General features: G+C 48.2%; 1 long non-coding RNA gene across 1 annotated transcript; it reads left to right on the forward strand.

Moving 5' to 3' along the window:
- Nucleotides 1-3,482: 3,482 nt before the first annotated feature.
- On the forward strand, nucleotides 3,483-13,180 carry LOC129046403 (uncharacterized). The gene is made up of 3 exons (XR_008507595.2): nucleotides 3,483-4,264; nucleotides 6,979-7,160; nucleotides 12,951-13,180. It is a non-coding gene; the product is annotated as an uncharacterized LOC129046403 (long non-coding RNA).
- The last annotated feature ends 10,113 nt before the right edge of the window (nucleotides 13,181-23,293 follow it).

The following is a 23,293-nucleotide window of genomic DNA, read 5'->3' on the forward strand; positions in this document are numbered from 1 at the left end:
TCTACCACTGCCATGGAAACAAGCTTGGGCTAGCTCTCTGGATAAAGAGACTCATCACCCCATCACCCCCATCTGACAACCAGCCAACACTAGGCATGTGAGTAAGACCATCGTAGACCAGGCAACCCACAACAGACCCTACAGTTGACCACAGGCACAACAAGACCAGCCGAGATCAGCTGAGATCAGCCCAGGCTGACTCAGATCACAGAACTACTCAGCTATACACAGACAGCTGATGGACAATAAATGGTTGTGGTTTCAAGCCACTAGGTTTGGGGATGATTTGTTAAGCAGGAGCCACCATAATACATACTTCCCTACATCATCCTGCATCCTACGGGTGGATATGTAACCACCAGATGTAAAAACAAATCTGCTGACAGGCTTTCTTTTCCCAGAATGAAAAGCAAAGGCCCATCAGAAGAAAACTGTTTGCCCAAACCACCTTGGGATGCTGATATGATGCCTGGAGCTGTAGCAGCCATCCTGCAATCATGCAGTAAACATGACAATGAAAAGCCAGTATGGTGAGGTTGTCAGTGGAAAGATGGAACAAGCCTGGGTCTTTGGTGATGCTGTTGAGTTCTAAGTACACCAGCTCTGGACTGCCTGTGTCAAGACCTCTGGTGTAAGCTACTCCTAGTCATGTCCTTTGGTTACTAGCAGCTTAAAGCTTTCCTGAAGGATGCATCCATGCGTGGGTAATATCCCAAGAAGAGTGACACTGAAATAAATGAACATGGTTTCCTGGCATGAATGCATATTTGTTTTGAAACTGGGAGGTGGAAATCTGTGATTAAGAGTATGGACTCTGCATTTGAAGACTGGGTCTGCCACATGCTAGTTAGGTGACTCTGGATAAGTTTACCAGATTCACCAAGTCTCCATTTCTTCATCTATTAAGAGGAACTGCTAATATAACACATCTGATAGGATTATGAAGAAGATAAATAGGGCAATGCAAACACAGAGCTTGCTGCAGTTCCTGACACAATGGAAACATTTGATAAGCTCCCATCCTGGCTAGTACTGTTACTACAATAACCTTCCTTTCCCAATGTGAGGCAAAGTGATTCCCAGACCAAGACGGAGCCATCCCTGGGATCTGGCCAGTGTTGGGTCCATGTACTGAACGGTGAGCTGGGTCCTGCCTAGAGTTAATTCACAAGCGTCAAACTGCAGGATTAGCTTGTTTAGGGGGTGGTGGGGGTGGATGCTGAGGGGCAGGGTAGAAGGGACTTGAGTGAGAGCAGCAGGGAAGGGACAGTGGCTGGGAGGACAGTGTGCGACAGGCTGAGTTCCCCAGCCCAGAGCCAACTAGAGCTGCATGAATAGAGGCTGAGGTGTTACACAAAACAATGGGCCTCTGAGGCGTGGGACTCCAGCAACCCAGGCAGTTGAGTGTGACCTTGTGGGGAGAAGGGCCTTCTGGGGACTTCTACTCGGAGAACATGCACAGTGCCTCAGCTGCCTGCCTCCTGGGGGACAGTGAGGGAGGCACAGGATGGCAGAATGAACACACTCTGTCTCCTGTTTTATCTATCAAGCTGTCATTTTCCTTAGACAACAAATCAGCTCTTGCTTTGCCTTTCTCCACTTTGTTTTCTCTGCTCATTCCCTTCAGCTTCCCACCTCATACCCAGCCTTCTCCTCCCTCCATCTGGAGTTCTCATTCCCTCGGCTGGAATCCCTAATGCTACCCCCTGCCTTCCGTCCTCCTCCTCCATCCTCGGTAATTACTCTCTGGAGCATGGAAGCTGCCCATCTCTCATCTGCACACTCTGATGCTGAGTATTAATAACTGCTTTCAGTTGACCTTGTCAGATGGGTACTCCCTCCTGGCAAGTCCTACTCTGCCTCTTCCAAGGTATCCTTCTCTGCCTCCCATCCCTGTCCTCCCCTCCCCAGCCTCTCCCCACAAAGCCTGGGCAAAACCCTGAACCAGAGGGAGGTGCTGGGGAGCCAAATGAGTGTCCACAGCCCCAGCCCTCATGGAAAGTTCCTATCCTCAGAGGCATCTCTCTCTCCTTAAAGGGCCCTCAGGCTCGGGGTGCTGGCCTCCTGGCTGGGCCCCAGGGCCATCTGGTAGCGAGGCAGGGAGGTGTGGTGAAACAGACAGATTTAGGGGCCCTGGTACTAGCATTCTATCACCAGATGCACAGAACTGTAGAACTGGAAAAAAAGCTTAGGCATCATCTAGTCCAACCCTCCTTCGGTTTACAGAGAAAGATGCTGAGGTGCAAAGCAGTATAAAGGGACTGACACACAGCAAGTTAGTAGCAGAATCAAGATCAGAACCCACATCTCCTGAATCTAGTAACAATGCCCCTTCTCCCACCTTGGGCAGGGTGACCTTGGGCAACGGCCTCATTCATATGCCAGGCACTGTGTAAAGCACTTTTATGTATATGATTTGATTTAAGCCTTCACATAACTCTTTCAGGGGAGGAGGGGCACAATCCCCAGTTTACAGATGAGGAATCCAGAGCTCAGAGCAGTTTGGGAGCTTGCTCAATGTCATGTAGGGGCTGGATAGGAACCCAGGTCTCTCTGAGTCCATAGACCCTCCTGGCCAAGGCACAAAATCTCTCTGTGAAACTCTAAGCACTCCAGGCCTCAGTTTCCTCACCTGTGAAATGGAGCGATTGGACTCCATGGCCCCAGACCCACCTGAAAGAAATTTTGAGGAGAGGCAGCCTGTTTGCTAGTTGTCCGCATTAGTGGGAAAATTTGTTTTCCCCATTTGCTTCAAAACAGCTCGCCCCCAGGTTTACACTGAGAGGAGCCTAGGGAAGGTGCCATGGCAACCACAGAGACTCCTGAGAGCCGAATTCGCCTGAGTTGGCCAGACTGGCAAACTGAGTGACCTGAGTCCTACAGCACCCCAGGGCGTCAGGGCAGAGCCAGCAGGAGGGGCTGAGCAGCCTGAGATCCTGGCTGGGCAGAGAGAATATGGGTCTGCAGCCTGAACACAAGGCTCTGTGGTCGGATCTGTGACATAGAAAGTTGGGGATTCTGAGCCAATCTCTTCCTCTCTCTGAGCCTCAAGGTATTTTTTTGTCCGTTAACCCACAGAATATACTCAAAATAAATAGCAGCTGCTATTATTATTATCAATATCCAAATTTTTAAAAAAGATTTTGAGAGAGAGAGAGCATGAGCAGGAGGGGTTGCAGAAAGAGAGGGAGAAGCAGACTCCCCGCGGAGCAGGGAGCCCGACATGGGGCTCGATTCCAGAAGCCTCTGATCGTGACCTGAGCCAAAGGCAGACGCTTAACCGACTGAGCCACCCAGGCGTCCCTAATACCCAAATTTTGAAGAGTTGGATGCCCGTCAGTTAATGAACTTGAAAATGCTTTATAGGGGCGCCTGGGTGGCTCAGTCGTTAAGCGTCTGCCTTCGGCTCAGGTCATGATCCCAAGATCCTGGGATCGAGCCCCGCATCGGGCTCCCTGCTCAGCGGGGAGCCTGCTTCTGCCTCTCCCGCTCCCCCTGCTTGTGTTCCCTCTCTCGCTGTGTCTCTCTCTAATAAATAAATAAATAAAATCTTTAAAAAAAAAATGCTTTATAGACGGCAGCACCACACAAGTGCAAGAGATTGTCATCACTCAGGAAGAATATTCACACTCCCCTGGCTGTGTAGAACCCCTTACTTGCATATAATAATTGAACCGAGCACTTTCTATACAAAAGACAGGCTAGACACTACGTTTGGGGAGAAGCGCAAAGATGAATCATACGCGGGTTTTTACACTCTAGAAGGTGACATGTAAGGGAGGCGGCGGTGAGTGGTGTGAGAGAGGGTCAAACAAAGTCGTCGGGGGCTCAGAGAGACCCCCAGAAGCCCCAGCACACCGGCCTCTGGGCTGCTCCAGCCACGGGGACGGGCGCACCACCCCGCAGCTCCTAAATTCTCAGGTTCAACACTCAGCCTGGCGCACAGCGGACAGGGTGACCGACTGTGCCGGTCGGCCTGCCACTCTCCTGGTTTTTCCACAGAAACCTCTCAGTCCCGGGGAAACCGGCACGGCCCGTCACCCTCACAGCAGCTGCCAGAGGCCGTTTTATGGAGCTAAGCAGTATTCTAGCGCCAGCCACAACCGGGGGTAGCGCCTGAGGCCCCACCCCGCCGTCCTGGGAGGAGGGAGCCTGATTGGACCTGCTGAGGTCAGGTGATCACTCAGGGCCAATCAGCCGTGGCCGCCGCAGGACGGGCTCCCGCACCGAACATGGCCGCCAGGGGCCCGCAGCGCCGGGCGGGGTAAGGAGCGGGCGGGGTCGTTGACTCCATGGTCCGGGCACATCCCCGCAAAGGTGTCAGCTATGATTTCTGCCTCCCCGCCAAAATAACGAACTCTTCGGAGAAAGGCCCAAGCCCTGGGGCGCCTGGGTGGCTCAGTCGTTATGCGTCTGCCTTCGGCTCAGGTCATGATCCCAGGGTCCTGGGATCGAGCCCCGCATCAGGCTCCCTGCTCCATGGGAAGCCTGCTTCTCCCTCTCTCACTCCCCCTGCTTCTGTACCCTCTCTTGCTGTGTCTCTGTCAAATCAATAAAATCTTAAAAAAAAAAAAAAAGGCCAAGCCCTATTTATCCTTATATGCACAGAACCTAGCACATGCCTGACAAAGTATGCAATACACATTTGTTTGGTTGTTTTTGTTTTTTTTTCCTCTGTTCTTCTAACCCATCAAGCTTGCTCAACCCTATGCCTTGGCACTTGCCTCTACCTAAAACGTTCTCCCCTCAGCCGCCAGGTGGCTGGGGTCTCTCCTCAAACACCAGCCCTGAGCTCCAATCTACAAGACACCTCTCCCCAACCCTGGCACTATCTTCCCATCAGCTTGTTGCAACCTGTTATTACTTCCTGACTTTCTTCCCAGCGCTAATCACCACCTGGAATCATCTTGTTCATTTACTGGTTTGAATTGTCTGTTTTCCCAATACTAGAATGTGAGGTCTGGAAGGGCAGACACCTTATCTCTCTTGCTCATCACTGTGTGCCCAGCGCAGAGATAGCACCTGCCCCATTTAGGTGCTTAAGAAATATTTATTGAATGAATAAATAAATGGATGAAATGTAGGGGGCGGTGCATTCTAGCTGTGGTAACAGCACCAGGTGAAACAGGAAGGAGGGAATTAATTCATGGTCTGCACAGGGAACAGGAAGTTGCTTAATTTGGTTGGAAGGCGGAGAGCACAAAGGGAAGTGGGCAACAATTTGTTGGGTAGGTTAGTGGGTTAGGGCCAGATCGCCACACCACAGTGCCTAGCTCTTTGCTTATCCACGCCTGCAGGAGATTTTAAGTGAGGCTTTCCTTTTTGTAAAATAATTTTTTAATGACTTCAGGTAACACAGGTGAGCATTTCTATCAAAAGGCCTACTTGATAATAATTCTAGACAGGAGTGCTTTGTAATGATGCCAGACATGAACATAAACCTTTGTGGAATGTCAAGAGCTTGCAGGAGAAAGTCTTCTGTGCTCTGACAACAGCCCCAGGAACCACACAAGGCTAGCTCTGGTCACTGTTCAGAGAAGCCTTGGGGAGGGGTGGTGAGAACAGCAGCCTGCGAGTTCAGAAGACCTGCACCTTCTTTTTGCCAGCTGTGTGACCAGGGCAGGACTCTCACCCTCCTTAAGTTCATTCATTCGTGTATTTATTCACTCAGCCACTCATTCAACAAATAGTTATTATGTGCCTATTGTGATAGTTAATTTTATATGTCAACTTGCCTGGCCCACATTGCAAAAACATTTGGTCAAACATTATTCCAGACATTTATGTGGGGGTGTTTTGGATGAATTGATATATTTTTTTAAAGATTTTATTTATTTATTTATTTATTTGAGAGGAAGGGAGAGTGAGAGAGAGACAGAACATGATCGGGGGGAAGGGTAGAGGGAGAAGCAGACTCCCCACTGAGCAGGGAGCCCAACATGGGACTTGATCCCAGGACCCTGGGATCATGACCTGAGCCAAAGGCAAACACTTAACTGGCTGAGCCACCCAGGCACCCAAGGGATGAATTAATATTTAAACTGTTGGACTTTGGGTAAAGCAGATTGCCCTCCAAAATGTGGGTGGGCCTTGTCCAATCAGTTTAAGCCCCACTTAGAACAAAAGACTTGACCTGCCATGAGCAAGCGGGGATTCTCCAGCCTGACAACCTTCAGACGTGAACCAAAACATCAGCTCTTCCCTGAGTATCTAGCCTCCCAGCCCACCCTGCAGACTCTGGACTGCCAACCTCCATAATCACATGAGTTAATTCCTTAAAATGAGTCCTTCTCTCTATATATACACATCCTAATGACTCTGTTTCTTTGGAGAACCCTGAATAATACAGTCTACGAAGTGATTAATTCCAAAGATGGAGCAATGAAGAAAACGGACCCAGTCTGTGACCTCACTGAATTTACATTCTAGTGAGAAGAGTAAACAATAAATAAGAAATACAACATTAAACACACCATTTAGAGGTGTTTACGAGTTGTGGAACTCCGGGGCACAGATCTGTCTGGCTGGAAGAACTAGCTGGGTAAAGATCTGAGCAGAGAGGCTTTTAGGCAAGAGTCAAGGTTTCATTTCAGATCCTCTTTTGTGAAATGGAGAAAAGATCAGCTCTGTTGTCATAGAGAATGTTTAGAATGAGCTCATTTTGGGACGCCTGGGTGGCTCAGTCATTAAGTGTCTGCCTTCGGCTCAGGTCATGATCTCAGGGTCCTGGGATCGAACCCCACATTGGGCTCCTGCTCAGCGGGAAGCCTGCTTATGCCTCTCCCACTCTCCCTGCTTGTGTTCCCTCTCTCGCTGTGTCTCTCTCTGTCAAATAAATAAATAAATACAATCTTAAAAAAAAAAAAGAATGAGCTCATTTTTGTTTTAAAAAAAAAAGACACGTCTAGCAGGAGAGAAGGAGTTGTTGCCTTAGCAGATGGCAGCAGGCTCCTTAGAGAAAGAATTGTCTCTCCTTAGGTAACACTTTGATAAGCCACTTGAGGGGGGAAGTGCTATGCACCCAAGGATACCAGCTCTCAGCCCAGCCTAGAAGAGACGTACACCAGGAACCACATGCGGGATCTGAAAGGAGGAGCCCAAAGAAGGAGGGAGGTGGCACAAGCCCTGACAGAGGACCTGAGGACTTTTATCAACAGCAGGTCAACCTCAATTTTATTTTCTTTTTTTATGTAAAGTTTTATTTATTTACGTAATCTCTACACCCAACGTGGGACTCGAACTCACGACCCCAAGATCAAGAGTCACATACTCCATTGACTGAGCCAGCCAGGCATCCCAGGTCAACCTCAATTTTATTTATTTTTTTAAAGATTTTATTTATTTATTTGAGAGAGAGAGTGAGCAAGAGAGAGCATGAATGGGCAGAGGGAGAGGGAGAAGCAGACTCCCCACTGAGCAGGGAGCCTGATGCGCGGCTCGATCCCAGGACGCCGGGATCATGACCTGAGCCAAAGGCAGACACTTAACCAACTGAGCCACCCAGGTGCCCCTCAACCTCAATTTTAAATGGTTTGTGCTCTTGAGACATAACCTCATTCTTTGTCCCTCTGACCTTAAGAATGTCTTCGATACACACATGTGCCCCCAGAGAAGCTCAGTTTTGAGGAGGGAGTGGAATTTCTATGGGGTAGAGAATAAAGAGTTCAAGCCCATCTTATCTCAATCTTAAGAGCCCAGCTGACTTCTGGGTCACGAATGCATAAGAATGTATAAGAAAACAAAGTGTGGGAAGCTTGACTCCAGAGGCTTACATGTTCTATCTCTGGGTGATGGAATGATGTGATTTTGTTATATATGTGCAACTATCTAAACCTTTTACAATAAGCAGAAAATATCCAAAGCTATCTTCATTTTTTTACAAATTAATAAATCTCCTCCTGCTGCCAATCCTGCCCAAGTGGACAAGACAGCGGGTCTCTCCTCACCAGGAGGGGACCGGGAGAGAGGCTGGGTCTCCTTCCTCCACTGCATTTGGAAACATGACTCATCCCACTCTTCAGCCTCCTATGGAAGTGAAAAGAGCTCCGAGGGAGACTTGCAAATTGCTCCTCTCTCTCCTCTCTTTCCACAGTGAAAGTGAGAGGAACCCAACCGTCCTGCTCTTCTCTCTAGACAGCTAACTCCTGGCCATTTGCCTGCCAGGCCAAGCCGCCTCCCCCTAGCCCTCAAGGCCAGGCAAGTTAATGAGGTGGGAGTTCCTTTGCATTATTTTTCAGCTCCGTAGCCAGGCCTGGGTTCCAGAGAAAGCCTCCAGCACCTTCCTGAAGGCCCCCAGAACGTTGCTGCCCCCCAGGCCCTGATGTCCAACAGAGCCACAGGCCTCAGAGGAAGCCAGGTCTCCTACCTTCCACCTCCTTCCTGGGAACTCTACCCCAACCCTGGTGACAGTCCCTTTTCTCCCAAAGCCCAGGTTACATAAGATTCCTCCTCACCTGCTGCCATGGACCAACCTCCTCCTCAAATTATGGTCCAGGTAAAATTTGGTTACAAAGGGCATTTGGGGGAGATGCCCTAGCTAGCTCATTCAGTAGAGCATGCAACTCTTTTTTTTAAAGATTTATTTTATTTTATTTTATTTTATTTTATTTATTTGACAGAGAGAGAGATTGAGAGAAGGAACACAAGCAGGGGGAGTGGGAGAGGGAGAAGCAGGCTTCCCGCTGAGCAGGGAGTCTGACACGAGGCTCGATCCCAGGACCCTGGGATCATGACCTGAGCTGAAGGCAGACGCTTAATGACTGAGCCACCCAGGCGCCCCTAAGATTTTATTTATTTATTTGAGAGAGAGAGGATGAGCAGGGAGCAGGGGGAGGGGCAGAGGGAGAGGGAGAGAAGTAGACTCCCCGCTGAGCACAGAACCGATGGGGCTCAATCCCAGGACCCTGAGATCATGACCTGAGCCAAAGTCAGACATGTAACTGACTGAGCCACCTAGACACCTGAGCATGCAACTCTTGATGTTGGGTTCATGAATTCAAGCCCCATGTTGGGTGTGGGGCTTACTCAAAAAAAAAAAAAAAAAGACATCCTAAGGCTCCTCGTCCTCCCCCACTCCCTGCCACGTTAGTGGGGCCCTTCCCAGCTCAGATCAAAGTCCTCTGTCCCTGCCCTATCTTCTCCGTGTCCAAACCCATTTCCTGGATCCTCCGAGGAAGGAAACAAGAACAGCATTAATGACCAAACAGAAGCAACAACCTAACCGCCTCCTCCCACTCCCCAACCTCAGGATGCAAAGAGCTCAGCTGTCTCTTTTGGTCTCAGCTTCTCCCTCCACATTCATTCCAAAACCTGCTTTCCATAACTGAAAGGCCAAGTAGGTATGTTGTCCCCAAAAAAGGCAGTCTTCCACCAAGATAAAGTCTGGCTTAGTCTAGAAAATGCTTCCAAGCAGCTTTTTTTTTTTTTTTGTAGTTAAATATACATAACAAAATTTACCATTCCAGGCAGCTTTTCTTCCCCCAAGATTTTATTTATTTATTTGAGAGAGAGAGCAGAAGCAAGGGGAGCGGCAGAGGGAGAAGCAGGCTCTCCACTGAGCAGGGAGCCAGATGTGGGGCTAGATCCCAGGACTCTGGGATCATGACCTGAGCCGAAGGCAGATGCTTAACCGATTGAGCCACCCAGGCAACCCTCTAGGCAGTTTTTTAAAATAACATTTTTCAGGGCACCTGGGACTCAGTCGGTTGGGCGGCCGACTCTTGATTTCTGCTCAGGTCTTGGTCTCTGGGTCATGAGTTCAATCCCTGAGTTGGGCTCCACGCTGGGCATGGAGCCGGCTTAAAAATAAATTAATAAATAAAATAGCATTTTTCTTCTTCCCTGCAATGTTATGAATAAAATGGGCAAATGAAGTCTGAGAAGAACATGAGTGACGGGGTGGGGAGGGGTTATCATTTGGCCAGGCAAGGGGCCCCAAGTGCCCAACAGGTGATCTGCACTTCCCCCTGGGGCCCCCCCGAGTCACTGCCTGCCTGCCCAGCGGCCTCCCTGCTAAGAGTGGCCAGTAAGGAGACTGCAAAGTTGGGTTGAAGTCCTGCTGTCGAGGCCTGAAATGCTACATTTTTATCCATGGGGAGCCTCTGAAGGTTCTTGAGCATGATCAGAGCCGCACTTGACTAAGATTCATCTAGAGTGAGGGTGAAGAAAAGCAAGGGGTGTGGGGGGAGCAGGGGGGCGCCTGGCTGGCTCAGTCAGTAGAGCGTGAGACTCTTGATCTCAGGGTCATGAGTTCGGGCCCTACGTTGGGCATAGAGCTTACTTAAAGAAAAGAATATCAGGGGTTGATTCCCAGGGTGGGGAGATGGGTCAGGCAAAGGGGTGGTGGGTCCAGGTTCTGGGAGTATAGGGTAAGGAGATAGAACTGACACCCTCCGATAAACCGGGACCCTCAAAGGACGATCCCCTCCATGAAGGCGCAGACGAGAGAAACCAGGACACTTGCACGTCTCAGCCTGAGTTGGAGTGGGAGGGTGGATATGTCCTGGGGAATTTATAATCAAAGCTCAGGTTTAGACTTGGACTGTACGCCACTCACAGGTCTTGAATCACAACTGAAGAGTGAATGTAACATGTGTCCCGGACCACAAGCCTGGTCCTGAGAAACTCCTGTTCAAGCCAGGCCTGTAGAGACTGGGGGCAGGGCTTGAATCCTCCTCAGAGGTGAAGGGATTCCCTAGAGGGACTTCCCAGGAGCAAAAAGCCGGCTCACTGCCCTCTGTCTCAGTCCTTCCTCCCTGTTTCCATGCTTTCCTACCAGCACTGCCTCTGGGGCTGGGACTGCACTCGGCCCCCTCCTGGCAGAACCCAGAGTTCTCTGGGCTCCTGATTTCCGTGATGCAGCCTTGTGCAGAGCCCTGGACCCGCTTCTGGAAGAGATGCCAAGGACAAGCAATAGGTCTCATTGGAAAACAATGCCAAATGAGGACTTTGAAGTCACAACACAATACAAATTGGGTGCATGCAAACCACGGGGCTACAAAGTAAACCAATGAAGGGGCGCAGTAAGGGACAGCTTCTCAGAAGAGACAGGGTGGGAGAGAAGAGCCCTGGCTGGGGCAGATGAGATGGACTTTGGCTATTGGCTCTGCCTCCTCCTGGCTGTGTCCTTGGCAAGCCCCTGCCCCTTCCCAAGCCTCCGCCTTCCCATCCGAGGTCTCCTCAGAGGCTAAGATGCTTTGTCCTGCTGGGGGAACAGAAGAGAGGAGAGTTCCAGAGGGAAAACTCAGCTCTGAGGCTGGGGGGAGCTAAGGAAGGGGATGGGGACCCAGAAGCAGCTGAAGGCAGTGACAGGCTGGGGCAGGAGGTGGAGAGCTTGGACTGGAGCCCCTGGTTCTCATCCCCCTGAGACGCCACGTCGTCTGCACCCACTGAGTCCCTAGCTCCCTGCAAACCGGCCTGGCCCCAGAATGCTCCAGAAACTGCTTTCCTCGGGCTTGCCAGAGACCCAGGCCCAAAGCCCTCTCTTGGTCCTCCTCCTCAGTCTCTCAGGAGCCATTGACACCGGGGCTCACTGTGCCCACTGGCCGTGGTCCAGGCTTCCTGCTCCACACAGTCCCCTTGTGGGTACCAGGTTATTCTTCCTGAAGGACAAATAGAAAACCTCATCCCATCGCTCGAAAACCTTCTTAGACCAGTGGGTCCTTTTTCCCACTGGTCTAAGTACAAACTCATCACCCAGGCATGCAAAGCTCTCCACCATACCTCACCCTGCCCTCCCAGCTTTACCCCTCCCCGCTCCTGCCCACAAGCCGCCCGCACCATCCTTTCCTACCTCCCTGACTTTGCAGTTGTTCCCTCCTGGACTCTCCTTTCTCTGCTGGTCAAACTACCTCCTTCCATCCCTCTCCGTGCCCCTGCTTTCTGGAAAATCTGTCTTGAACATTCCCAAATGTGAACTGTAACAGCTAAGCGGCTGACACAAAAGCTCCCTAAAATACACGGGTTCGAGTAAGCCCTCCCTGATCCCTGCCTGCTTTCTCACCCTCGTTCTCCAGTTTTTCTTTTGATTCTCTGAGCTATTTGATAACCTCCCAATACATTCCTTCTCTGCTTAAGCTATTCAGGATTGGTTTCTGTTGCTTGCAATCAATAACCATGACTGATACCCCTGTCTCCCTCCTGGACTGCTGTCGGTTGAGATGCTGTATACACAGGTGCTTTGCCAAGAGGAGAGCCCAGCAGAACTTCGACTGATCACCCCACTCTGTATTCCCCATCCGTGGCCTCCCATCATCCAGCCGCCTCCGAGAGAAGAGAACCAGAAAAACAACTCGCAATCACATTAGCCAAAGGGAATGAAGGGCCAGAAGAGCTAGCAATGAATCCCAAAAATAGAACACTCATGTTACACTTGATAATTACCTCCCTGAATATGACTTTTGCAATTATATAATCTTAAACTTTTTTTTTTTTGCATTGTAAACAACGAATAATCTCCAAAACCACCTACTGATGATTCCTGACTCCATTAAGGTAAGTTGAAGTGATTTGTTTAGATCTTCTGTGACTGAGCCCCTGAGAGAGAGAGAGAGAGGCCATTTCTTCCTTGCACTTAAGTCCACTTAAGCTAGAAGAAATTGCTCCCTTTTCTAAACTCCTCTGGCACAATTTTTTTTTCAATTATCATTTATATACAGTAAAGTGCACAAATCTCAAGTGTACCTTCGGTTGAAGTTTTACATATTTTGCTTATGCCCAGGGTTCCACTACCCAGATGAAGACACAGAACATTTCCAGAAAGTTCCCTCATACTTCCTCCCAGACAGTACCCTAATAGGAACCCCTCTGCTGACCTCCATCACCACAGATTGTTTTGCCAGTTCTAGAACTTCATAAAAATGGAATCATGTAATATATACTCTTTTACTTCTAGCTTCTTTCATTCAATAAGCTTTTAAGTCTTCTGGCTTTTTTTTTTTTATTCATGAGAGACAGCGAGAGAGAAATGCAGAGGGAGAAGCAGGCTCCCAAGGAGCAGGGAGCCCGATGCGGGACTCGATCCCAGGACCCTGAGATCATGACCTGAGCCGAAGGCAGACGCTTAACCAACTGAGCCACCCAGGCGCCCCGGCTTTTTTTTTTTTTTTTAATAAAATGTCTCACTTGGCACATGAAATCCTCCTTAATTATAGACATGTTTTCTCTCCTCTACTAGACTTGGGAGTGGGATCCATATCCAATGGCACCTCCCTCAGGACCCTCCACAAATTAGATGATAATAGTTCCCAAATGAATTCACCGGTGAAGATCAGAACCGTGGACCCCACTTCTCTGTCCCCCTTACATCTCTGTCATGATACTATGCACATACATTGGGCATTTACCATATGCCAGGCTCTGGGCTGAGTCCTCCGTACACATTAACTTCATATAAGTGCCCACCACAACCCTAGATGCAGGTGTGACTCTGTCCCCATTTTCTACATTAGGAAACTGAGGCTCAGATGTTATGTTACTTCCCCCATGGTCAGCTTACTATGAAGTGACAGGGCCAAGACCCAGACCCTGGTGTCTCTGACCCAGTAGCCAGACGGCTAACCAAGAACATACATGGCCTTGTGGTTAGGAGAAAAGCTAACAAGAGTAGTCCCCTCCCATCAGCCCAGCAATGCATGGATTATGATGCCCGTCTTCACAGGGAGGAAGGCTGAGGGTCAGAAACGTTGAATGACCTGTTCATATAACTCGCAAGTGGCCAAGGCTGGAGATGAGAATCCCTCTCAAGGTGAGGCCTGTGTTCTTTGATCCATGAGCCACCTTTCTGTGGGACAAGCTGACTGAGGGAAAGGGCTTTAGGGGCAAATCTCTGTGCAGGCTGGGTGTTGCTTTCTTGAGCCAGGGAAATGTCAGGATCAATAGTCTCCTTCAAAGCACAGCATTTGGCACAAGGCAGACGTGACTATACAAGACTGAGTAGCAGGGCTGTGTCTGTGGCAACATTTAAGATGTCATCCTCAAATATTTTGAAAAAGCAGATCCAAATGATAAGGACATGTGCTTTCATTCAAGCAGTAGGTACGGAGTTCGTGATAGGAGCCCAGCAGAGTGCCCGGTACCAGTGAACGAAGCAGGCCTGGTTCTCCGTCTCTTAGAGCCTCTGGTCCTGCAGGGAAAACAGACATGAATAATGAAGGACAAGTTCAGGACTGTGGGAATCTACAACAGGGGTTCCTGACTGAGCCGGAGAGGTCTGGGAAAGCTTCGGAGAGGAAATGGCACTTAATTTTGGCCTGAATGATGAACTGGGAAGTTCAGAAGCTAGAAGGTTAAGGGGAGTAAAGTGTGTATGTTGGAGGGGGGAGTTCAGGCAGAGGGAGCCACATGTGAGAAGAGCCTGAGGCAGGAAGAGAAAACACGATGCTCCATGAGGACAAAACCATTTGCCTTGTTCACACCCAAGTACCTAGGACCACATCTGGCACAGATATTGGTTGCCCAAATGAATGAATGAATGAATGAATGAATGCTTAAATGGAAGTATAAATACCTGGTAGAATGAATGAATGAATGAATGCTTAAATGGAAGTATAAATACCTGGTAGAATGAATGAATGAATGAATGCTTAAATGGAAGTATAAATACCTGGTAGAATGAATGAATGAATGCTTAAGTGAAATTCAAACTGGTTGAAGTAGCATGGAGAAAAGAGCAGCAAGAGATGAAGCCTGAAATGTGGGCATTAGCCAGATCATACGGGGTCTTGAAGGTCATGGTTAAAGGTCTTGGATTTTATATAAGAGAAATGGGAGGGTATTTGAAGAATTTTGATACGTAACATGATCTCATTTGCATTTCTAAAAAGTCACCTGGCTACTGAGGAGAGAATGGCCCCCAGAAGGGGCAGCTCTAGATAATGGCAGTGCTGGGGATGGAGAGCAGTGGAAGGTCTCGGGAGATATTGAGGGGGTGGGAGGATCAGGACTTGAGTCAAGGATGACTCACACAGGCTTCCGGACGCAAGCACGGGCTGCGTGATGCAGCCGTGCACCATGATAGGGACCCCGGAGGGGGAGCAGGTGGGGAAGATGAGGGGTTCTTAAACATGTCGAGATTAAGATGCCCAAGAGACACCCAAGTGAAAAAGTCAACTTGGCTGTTGGATGTGTGGGCTGATGCTCCAAGAGAGGGCTCGGGAGAGAGCTGAGGCGTGTTGACATCTAGACGGTAATTGAAACCTCGGCAAGAATGAGCTCATCCAGGGAAAGGATAAAGCAGAGGAGGCTAGGGCCCAGAACTCAACCTTTAATGGCTACAGAGAGGAGCCAGAGAAGCTGGCAGATGAAACCAAGAAGAGGAGTGAGGCAGGTGGCAAACTGGAGAGCACGGGTCACCCAGGTAGGAAGGAGAGTGTCTGGAGAAAGAAGCAGTCCTCCGAATCACGTAAAAATGAGGATGGAAATGTGTCCAGTTGATTTAGCAACACGGAGGTGATGGATAACATCAGGTATAAAAATATAACTGATGATTACTGTTATCTAGTCCAAAGGAAGGAGACTATGTTCTAGGGACAGGACTTGGGAATTCTCTGTAAGGCTGTGGATGCCAGGGAGGTCACAGGTTATTGCAACCCTTTCCCCTTGGGGTCAGGGTTTCTTGTCTTTGGCAGAGAGAAATGCTGCCTGTGAAGAGCATTGGACACAGAGGGGAAGAATCTTGGAAAACAAGGTCTTAAAGCATCAGCAAGGACATGTGATTTAGCAAAGAAACCACCCAAAGTTCCATGATTCATTCATTCAGCATGTTTATTGAGCCTCTACTATTTACCTGACACATAAATCTCAATCCATTGACTATTTCTTGAGCCCCTACTGTATGCGTTGCATTAGTTAATCTCCTAAGTCTTTTGTTCTTTAATCAAAAATGTAAACTCTTGGGACTCCTGGCTGGCTCAGTCAGTAGAGCATGTGACTATTGATTTCGGGCCAAGAGTTTGAGCCCCATGCTGGGTGTAGAGTTTACTTAAAAAAAAAAATGTAAACTCTCAGAGCAGAATTTTTTCTTTACTCTTTTATCTCCCAGCAAACTGGGAAAACCCAGCCATCCTTGTCAATTCGCTATTCTCCCAATTTCCCATGAGTCTATTCCCTCCACTTAGAATGTCCTCCAACTGCATAAATCCTCCTCACTTTCTTTTTTTTTTTTTAATATTTTATTTATTTATTTGAGAGAGAGAGAGAGAGAGAGCGTGCATGAGTGAGGTGAGGGGTGAAGGGTGAGGGGCAGAGGAAGGGGCAGAGGCAGAGAATCTCAAGCAGACTCTGCGCTGAGCACTGATGCTGGGCTCGATCATACCACCCTGAGCTGAAACCAAGAGTGGGACACTTAACCGACTGAGCCACCCAGGCGCCCCAATACTCCTCAATTTCAAGGCCCACTTCAGATGTCACTTCCTCTGTGAACTTTCCCCAAATGCCTCAAACAAATTTAAAACGTCCTTGTCAGGGCTCCTAAGGGTCAGAATAGCACTTGTCTTCCTGTGTAGTGTTGATTTCTTTCTTTCTTTTTCTTTTTCTTTTTTTTTTTTTTTTTGGTGGGCAGCAAAGCAAGGTTTATTGAGTGATAGTAAAGCAAAGTTTGTTGAGTGATAATACAAAGCTCTGGAGGAGGATGGGGACCCAAGAGGGTTGCCCTGTAGTGTTGATTTCTATGCGGGGCTTCTAGCTCCCTGTTCCAGATCTGCCTCTTCTTACAGTCCCTGATGCCAACTGGAGGACTTAGTGAATTTGTCAAAAATCAGCTACTCCTTCTCTTGGTCAAAATAGGGCTGTGGGTTCCACGCTGAAAGGCTCAGGCTGGGGCACCTGAGTGGCTCAGTCGGTTAAGCGTCCAACTCTTGGTCTCGGCTGCGGTGGTGATCTCCGGGTCCTGAGATAGAGCCCCCCGTCAGGCTCCGTGTGAGGGTGGAACCTGCTTGGGATTCTCTCTCCTTCTCCCTCTGCCCCTCCCTGCTCCTGCTCTCCCTCTAAAATAAATAAAAATTAAAAAAAAAAAAAAAGAAAGAAGAAGAAAGAGGGACGCCTGAGTGGCTCAGTTGGTTAAGGGTCTTCGGCTCAGGTCATGATCCCATGATTCTGGGATCGAGTCCCACTGCTCGGCGGGAAGTCTGCTTCTCCCCCTGCCTGCCACTCCTCCTGCTTATGCTCTCGCGCTCTCTGACAAATAAATAAAATATTGAAAGGAAGGAAGGAAGAGAATGAAAGAGAGAGAGAAAGAAGGAAAGAGAGCGAGCCTGAGACAACTCAAAAACGTTCCTGTAGTGCCACCTGCTGGCGACCTTAGGTATGACAGCTCCTGATTCCAGGCTTTCTCTCCTTGTTCTTGGAGTTCTCTCATTCAATATTTAATCTTTCATTCATTCTTTCTTGTGTTCATTCTATGCCAGGCTCTGAGTATACTGGCGAGCAAGACAAAGTCAGTTCCTGAGCTCAGGGAGTTTAGAATCTAATGCAGAAGACAGTCTCATAACTGGAGTGTGCTAGGAGCTGTGATCCTGAATGTTTTGAGATGGCGGGAAAGGGCCTCTTTAGCTTGTCCCTGAGGCTGCCAACCCCCGAGGCCAAGACTGGGGCATGAGCTGAGCAGGACATTGCCCTCTTGTGGCTACCTGGGCTCTCGCTTGGAAGCACATCTGTGCCAGGCAGGTCCTCCACATCCCACCCTCCACACACTCCCGGTCACTTTTTTTTTTTTTTAAGCCTATTGATCACAACGAAGAAAAACAGTACACCACACCGCAGAAGAAACCAGTATCTCTCTGGGTGCCTCTGAATGGCTGAGTCCTGGAATCCATGTCTTATATTCTTGAGGCCCTAAGGTTGAAACCAGGATGTTAGAGCTGGGAGAGACCTTCATTCTTTCATTCATTCATCTGTACTTACTGAGTACTAGTAGGTGCCAGACATGGTTTTAAGTGCTGAGGACATAATAGGGAACACAAAAGGCCATGGTATACACTCTCAGGACATTTATATTCTCCTTAGGGAGATAGGAAACAGAGCAAGTACACAACTTTCAAATACTCAATTTTAATAGGTAGTACTTCATGTGATTCCAAATACAAAAAGATACACAGTGAAAAGCCTCCCACTCCTCTCGTCCCCTCCGCAGAGGCAAAAGCAATGTTATTGGTTTCTTCCGCACCCACCCAGAGATAACCTATGTATATACAAGCAAATACATCCTCCCCCTGCCTTATCACACAAATGGTGGTATTCGACACACTCTGTACTGCGCTTTGGGTTTTTTTTCACTTAACAATTTATCTTAAGACCTCATTCTACATCAGTACAAAGATTTCTATCTTTTTTTCAGTGGTATGGGATCCCACTGTGTGAGTATTGCCTGACTGAAAATAATGTTGCATTGTGAGAAATGTGAAGATGCAAACAGAAAATAAGTAGTGAGCCGAATTTTAAAGTAACAAGGGAGATCTGGCTTTAGATAAGATGGTCAGGAAAGGAAGTTCGCACTTAGGAAATGACACTGAGGCTGAGTCCTTAAATATAAGAGGGAATCCACCAGGGGAACACGAGGGAGGAGGAAGAACGCGCACGCAAAACAGAGGATTGTCCAGGCAGGAGTGAGCTCGGTTATTGGAGCGGCCGGAAACCACGGTGACTGCAACAAGCTGAGGTAGAGGAAGCACAGAACCAGAGGGGCCGCGGCCTCGCAAGCCCGAGTAAGGGGCATGGGGTGGGGGGGGTTCCAGGTGCAACGGGAAAGCCAGTGGAGGGCTCAAGAGAGAAATGGGCATTTATATTTGCAATAACACTTCGCTTAGGCAGTGATGTGAAAAGTATGGATTAGAGGGCAAGAGCGAACAGGGGAGATCAGTAAGGAGGCTGAGGAGGTAGCCTGGGCAGGGGAGGGCGACAGCCTTGGTGGGGGGGCATGAGAAACATCGACAGCGCTGGGCTTATCTTGGCGTAGAGTTCACAGGATTGGAGGTGGGTGGGTGAACCTCGTAAGTCACTGGGCCCAGCTCCCTCTCTTTTCCAAGCTGACCAAGCCTAATGCCTGGCTTGCCACAGGGACAGCGCTCCTTAGTGACAGGTCCAGGCCGAGATTCCAAGGTTTCTGGCTCCCTGGTCAGTGCTCCTATCACTCTAGGAAAGCAGGAGTTGGAATTTAAAGATAGAAATTGTATCTTAAAAATTCTGTTAACCTGAAATTACTGATACAATTTTTAAAACTGCTTGACAACTTTTTTTTTTAAAGATTTTATTTATTTATTTGAGAGAGAGAGAATGAGAGAGAGCACATGAGAGGGGGGAGGGTCAGAGGGAGAAGCAGACTCCCTGCCGAGCAGGGAGCCCGATGCGGGACTCGATCCAGGGACTCCAGGATGCAAACAGAAAATAAGTAGTGAGCTGAATTTTAAAGTAAATGAGCCGAAGGCAGTCGCTTAACCAACTGAGCCACCCAGGCGCCCTGCTTGACAACTTTTTATCAGCTTGCCTTTCCTCCTTTGTTTTTCTTTCTTCTTTCTTTCTTTCCTTCCTTCCCTCTTTCTTTCTTTTTCTTTCTTCTTTCTTTTCTTTCTTTCTTTCTTTCTTTCTTTCTTTCTTTCTTTCTTTCTTTCTTTCTTTCTTTCTTTCTTTCTTTCTTTCTTTCTTTCTTTCTTTCTTTCTTTCTTTCTTTCTTTCTTTCTTTCTTTCTTTCTTTCTTTCTTTCTTTCTTTTAGCTTTCTTGACTCCCCACCTCAGAATGGCAAGAGACAGACTGGGGTGGGTGTAATTTCAGGCCCACCGCTGCCTACTGTAAGCCTGGAGCAAGGGAGACGGGCAGTGTGGGAGACGGACATAGCGAATGTAAACAGGGTAGTCAGGAGAGACCTCATGAAAAAGACAACCCTGCTGAGGAACCTGAAGGAGGTGACGGAGTGAGTGGGCCTTGCAGATGTATGAAGAAAAGTGTTGTTCTAGGTGAAAGACACAGCTGGGCGAAGCCCCTCTGACAGGAACCTGACATGTTTGAAGGGTCTCGGGGAGGCCAGGGTGAGTGGAACAGATGAGAAGAGTGCAGACGTAAGCCCGGAGAACAGTGCGATGAATGTGGGAATGGAGGTCAGATTGCCTAGGCTTTGTGAGCCCCAGAAGGCTCTGGCCTTTACTCTGAGTGACATGGGAGCTCTGAGAGGGTGTAAGCGGAGAAGTGGGGTGATCTGTGCTGCTGTGGGAGGACAGAGTGTGGGAAGCAAAAGTGGAAGTGAGACCCGCTTCAAGATTGTGGCAATCAAGGTGAGAGAGGATAGTGACTTGGCCCGTAGATGTGGCAAGAAGTGTTCAACCAATAAGACTTGCTGACAAATATGATACAGGATATGAGAAAGGGCATCAAACATTACTCCCAGGATTTGGACTGAGAAATGGAAGAGATGAATTTTTTACTAAAGGAGATGGGGTAGATGAGGAAGGAAGGGGCTTGGGTTTGGAAGTGCTGGGTTTGAACTGCTGCTGAGACATCCAGTGGACAGGCCGAGCTGGCAGTCGAATATACCAGAGTTCAGGAGACACATTTGAACTGATTCTAGTTGGGAATTGTGGGCACATGAATGGTGTTCAGGGCCACAGGACTGGATGAAATCTAGTGAGTGTAGAGGGTCAAGGACTGAGCCCTGGGTTACTCCGGTATGGAGAGGACACAAAGCAGAAGAGGAACCAGTCAAGGAGACTAGTAGGAACACCCAGTGAAACGAGGAAAATCAGAGGAGGTACTCTGTGCTAGAATCCAAGTGAAGAAAGGGTATCAAGGAGGAAACAATGCCACATGCTGTTTATAGGTGATGAGGCCTGAAAATTAACAACGTGATGTCACTTATGACCTTGACAAGACCAGTTCAATGGGATGAAGAGGATGAAAGCCTGATTGGAGTGGATTAGAGAGAATGGATGGAGAAATGGAGCCAGTGAGTAACAGCTTCCTCTTTGGGGTTTTGCTGCAAAGAATAGAGAAATGGGCGGTCACTGGCCGAAGAAACAGGAGAAACAACAGCATGTTTGTATGCTGACAGGAATGATCCAATAGAAAGAAGTAAAATTGGGATATGGAAGAGGGGAGATTTGATGGAGCCATGTTGTTGAGTTGGTGAGAGATGAAGGTCTGGTGCACAGCTGGAGGGATTTTCTAGACAGAAACATTCATAGTCCAAGGGCATGGTTCTCAAAACTAGAAGGTTCATCAGAATCATCTGGAGCACAGATTAAAGCACAGCTTGCTGGGCCTCACCCCCTGAACTTGTGATTTACTAGGTCTGAAGTGGGGCCCAATAATTTGCCTTTCTGACAAGCTCCCCAGAGTGCCGATGCTGCTGGCCCGGAGACCAGGATTCAAGAAACACTGATCTACAATGTTACGTGAGTAAATGTAGTGGAGGGAGTCTGTGATGTTTCATTCTGATTGCTTCAGCTTCCTCAGTCAAGTAGGAAGTAAAGTCTTAACTGAGAGTAAATGTAGGATCTGAGGTGCTAGAGGTTTCAGGAAAGGGAGAAGGTATGAAATGATTAATCTCGTGAGTAGGAAAGTGAATAGAGGGGGAAATGTTGGTGATTCCGCTCCTGAGACTGATGATCATGAATTTAAAATAGGACCCTCGTTGCATGTTTCTCTCCAACCACTCTGAATGGCACAGGAACAGGTAGTGAAAGAGTTGCATGTAACCTGGACTATGGTTTGTCAGTTAAAATGGATGAAGTGAGAGAAAGGGGCAAGGGAGTTGATGGTGAGTACAAGGTGGGAGGCGGATTATGGTCAAGAAATGGAATGGGAGGCATGGTGAGGTAGAATGAAAAGTGGATCCACTTTTGTCAAAAGTGGGTGATTTCTTCTCAAAGTCTTACCCAACTTATTTTTCCCTCTCGCTTCTCTGGACTTCTGCTGGCATGCTCTTCCAGCCTCAGACGCTTATCTTGTGTTATTTTCTCTGAAGCACTCATCATCACCTGACAAATTTGTCTCTCCACCGGAATTAAAGTCCCACTGAAAGCAGGAGCTTTTCATTTTCTGTGTCCCCCCAGGTGCCTAGAACTCTGCCTGGCAAAAAGCAGCAGCCTTCCCCACACTACCCTCCCTATCCAGTCCTGGCTGGCTTACTCTTCACCCACCTGACCAATCATGCCCTATACTTCCCTTGATTTGGAATGCCATTCATGTAAAAATGGAGTGTCTAACTTCAAGTTGAAAGGCTTTGGGGAAGAAGAAATCTGGAAAAGTTTGGATTCCAGAGGAACAAGTTTAGGACAGGCTTCTGCCAAGTTGCTTTTGATGACAGAGGTGTAGGCCCTTGGGCTGCTGCTCACCTCAGGATGCTAAAAGGACATTCATATTAGATTGTCATAGAAGACCTGTGTCCTTTAGCAAACCAAAATAGGAAATTCATGGAATTGTGATTGCGGGGGGGGTCGGGAGGGGGGTAAAGGAGGACACTGCAGATGGTTTGGTATTTTTCCATTTTTGTAAAATAATTTAAAATTATGGGATTATATATATTTAGGAATGCACACATGCTACATATAGTTTTTATATGTCATAAAGCAAAAAAATTTTAAGTTTAGAAGAGTAAATAGCAAACCGCTATACCAAGATATACACCTTTTTATGCTATATATGTAACTATCTGGTTTATTTCGTTTCTTTCATCAGAAAAGCGCTACTAGTTAAAATGAATTTAAATCCCTGCAAAAATCATACATCAACTAGCTTCCTCTTTCCAAAGAGGAAATTGTGCAGAGCGATTCGCTGACTCGCCGAACATCCCAGAGCTCACTAATGCCGGAGCAGAGTGGCGTGCCTCCGAGTGAGAGCGGCCGCTGTGAAGCAAGATGAAGAGGCAAGGGGCTCGTGTGGTTTCCACCGAGTAAGAAAAAGGCAAGAAAGAAAATCCAATACAGAAAGGGCAATCTTCTGGGTAGATGCCCGTCTTCTCTTCTTGAAGCGCCCTCTATCTCCCACAACTCCAAACAGTATTACAGTGTAATCCTTAAACTGAATTCTGAGAGGACAAGAATCTTACTCATTTCCCTTTCCCGGTGCCCAACAATAGCAGCCCACAGGGGCTCACAAAATCCAGGCGGAACAAATGGAAAACACAGAGGAGTACACGCAGGCGAAACCCTGGACAAAGCAGCAAAATTCATACTTTCTTCAAGGAGCTTCCCCTTAAAGGGCAATTCTTTTGGGGGGGTGGAGGGCAATTCTTAACTTTTTTCTTTTTTGAGCAGGGGAACAGCGTTCATGGCCAGCAGGTGGGTCCAGAGTAATAGCTTTCCAACCTTT

The sequence above is a fragment of the Mirounga angustirostris genome, unplaced genomic scaffold, assembly GCF_029215605.1.
Source record: "Mirounga angustirostris isolate CCGP_5_RB_7025 unplaced genomic scaffold, mMirAng1.0.hap1 SCAF_4, whole genome shotgun sequence".
Taxonomy (NCBI): domain Eukaryota; kingdom Metazoa; phylum Chordata; class Mammalia; order Carnivora; family Phocidae; genus Mirounga; species Mirounga angustirostris.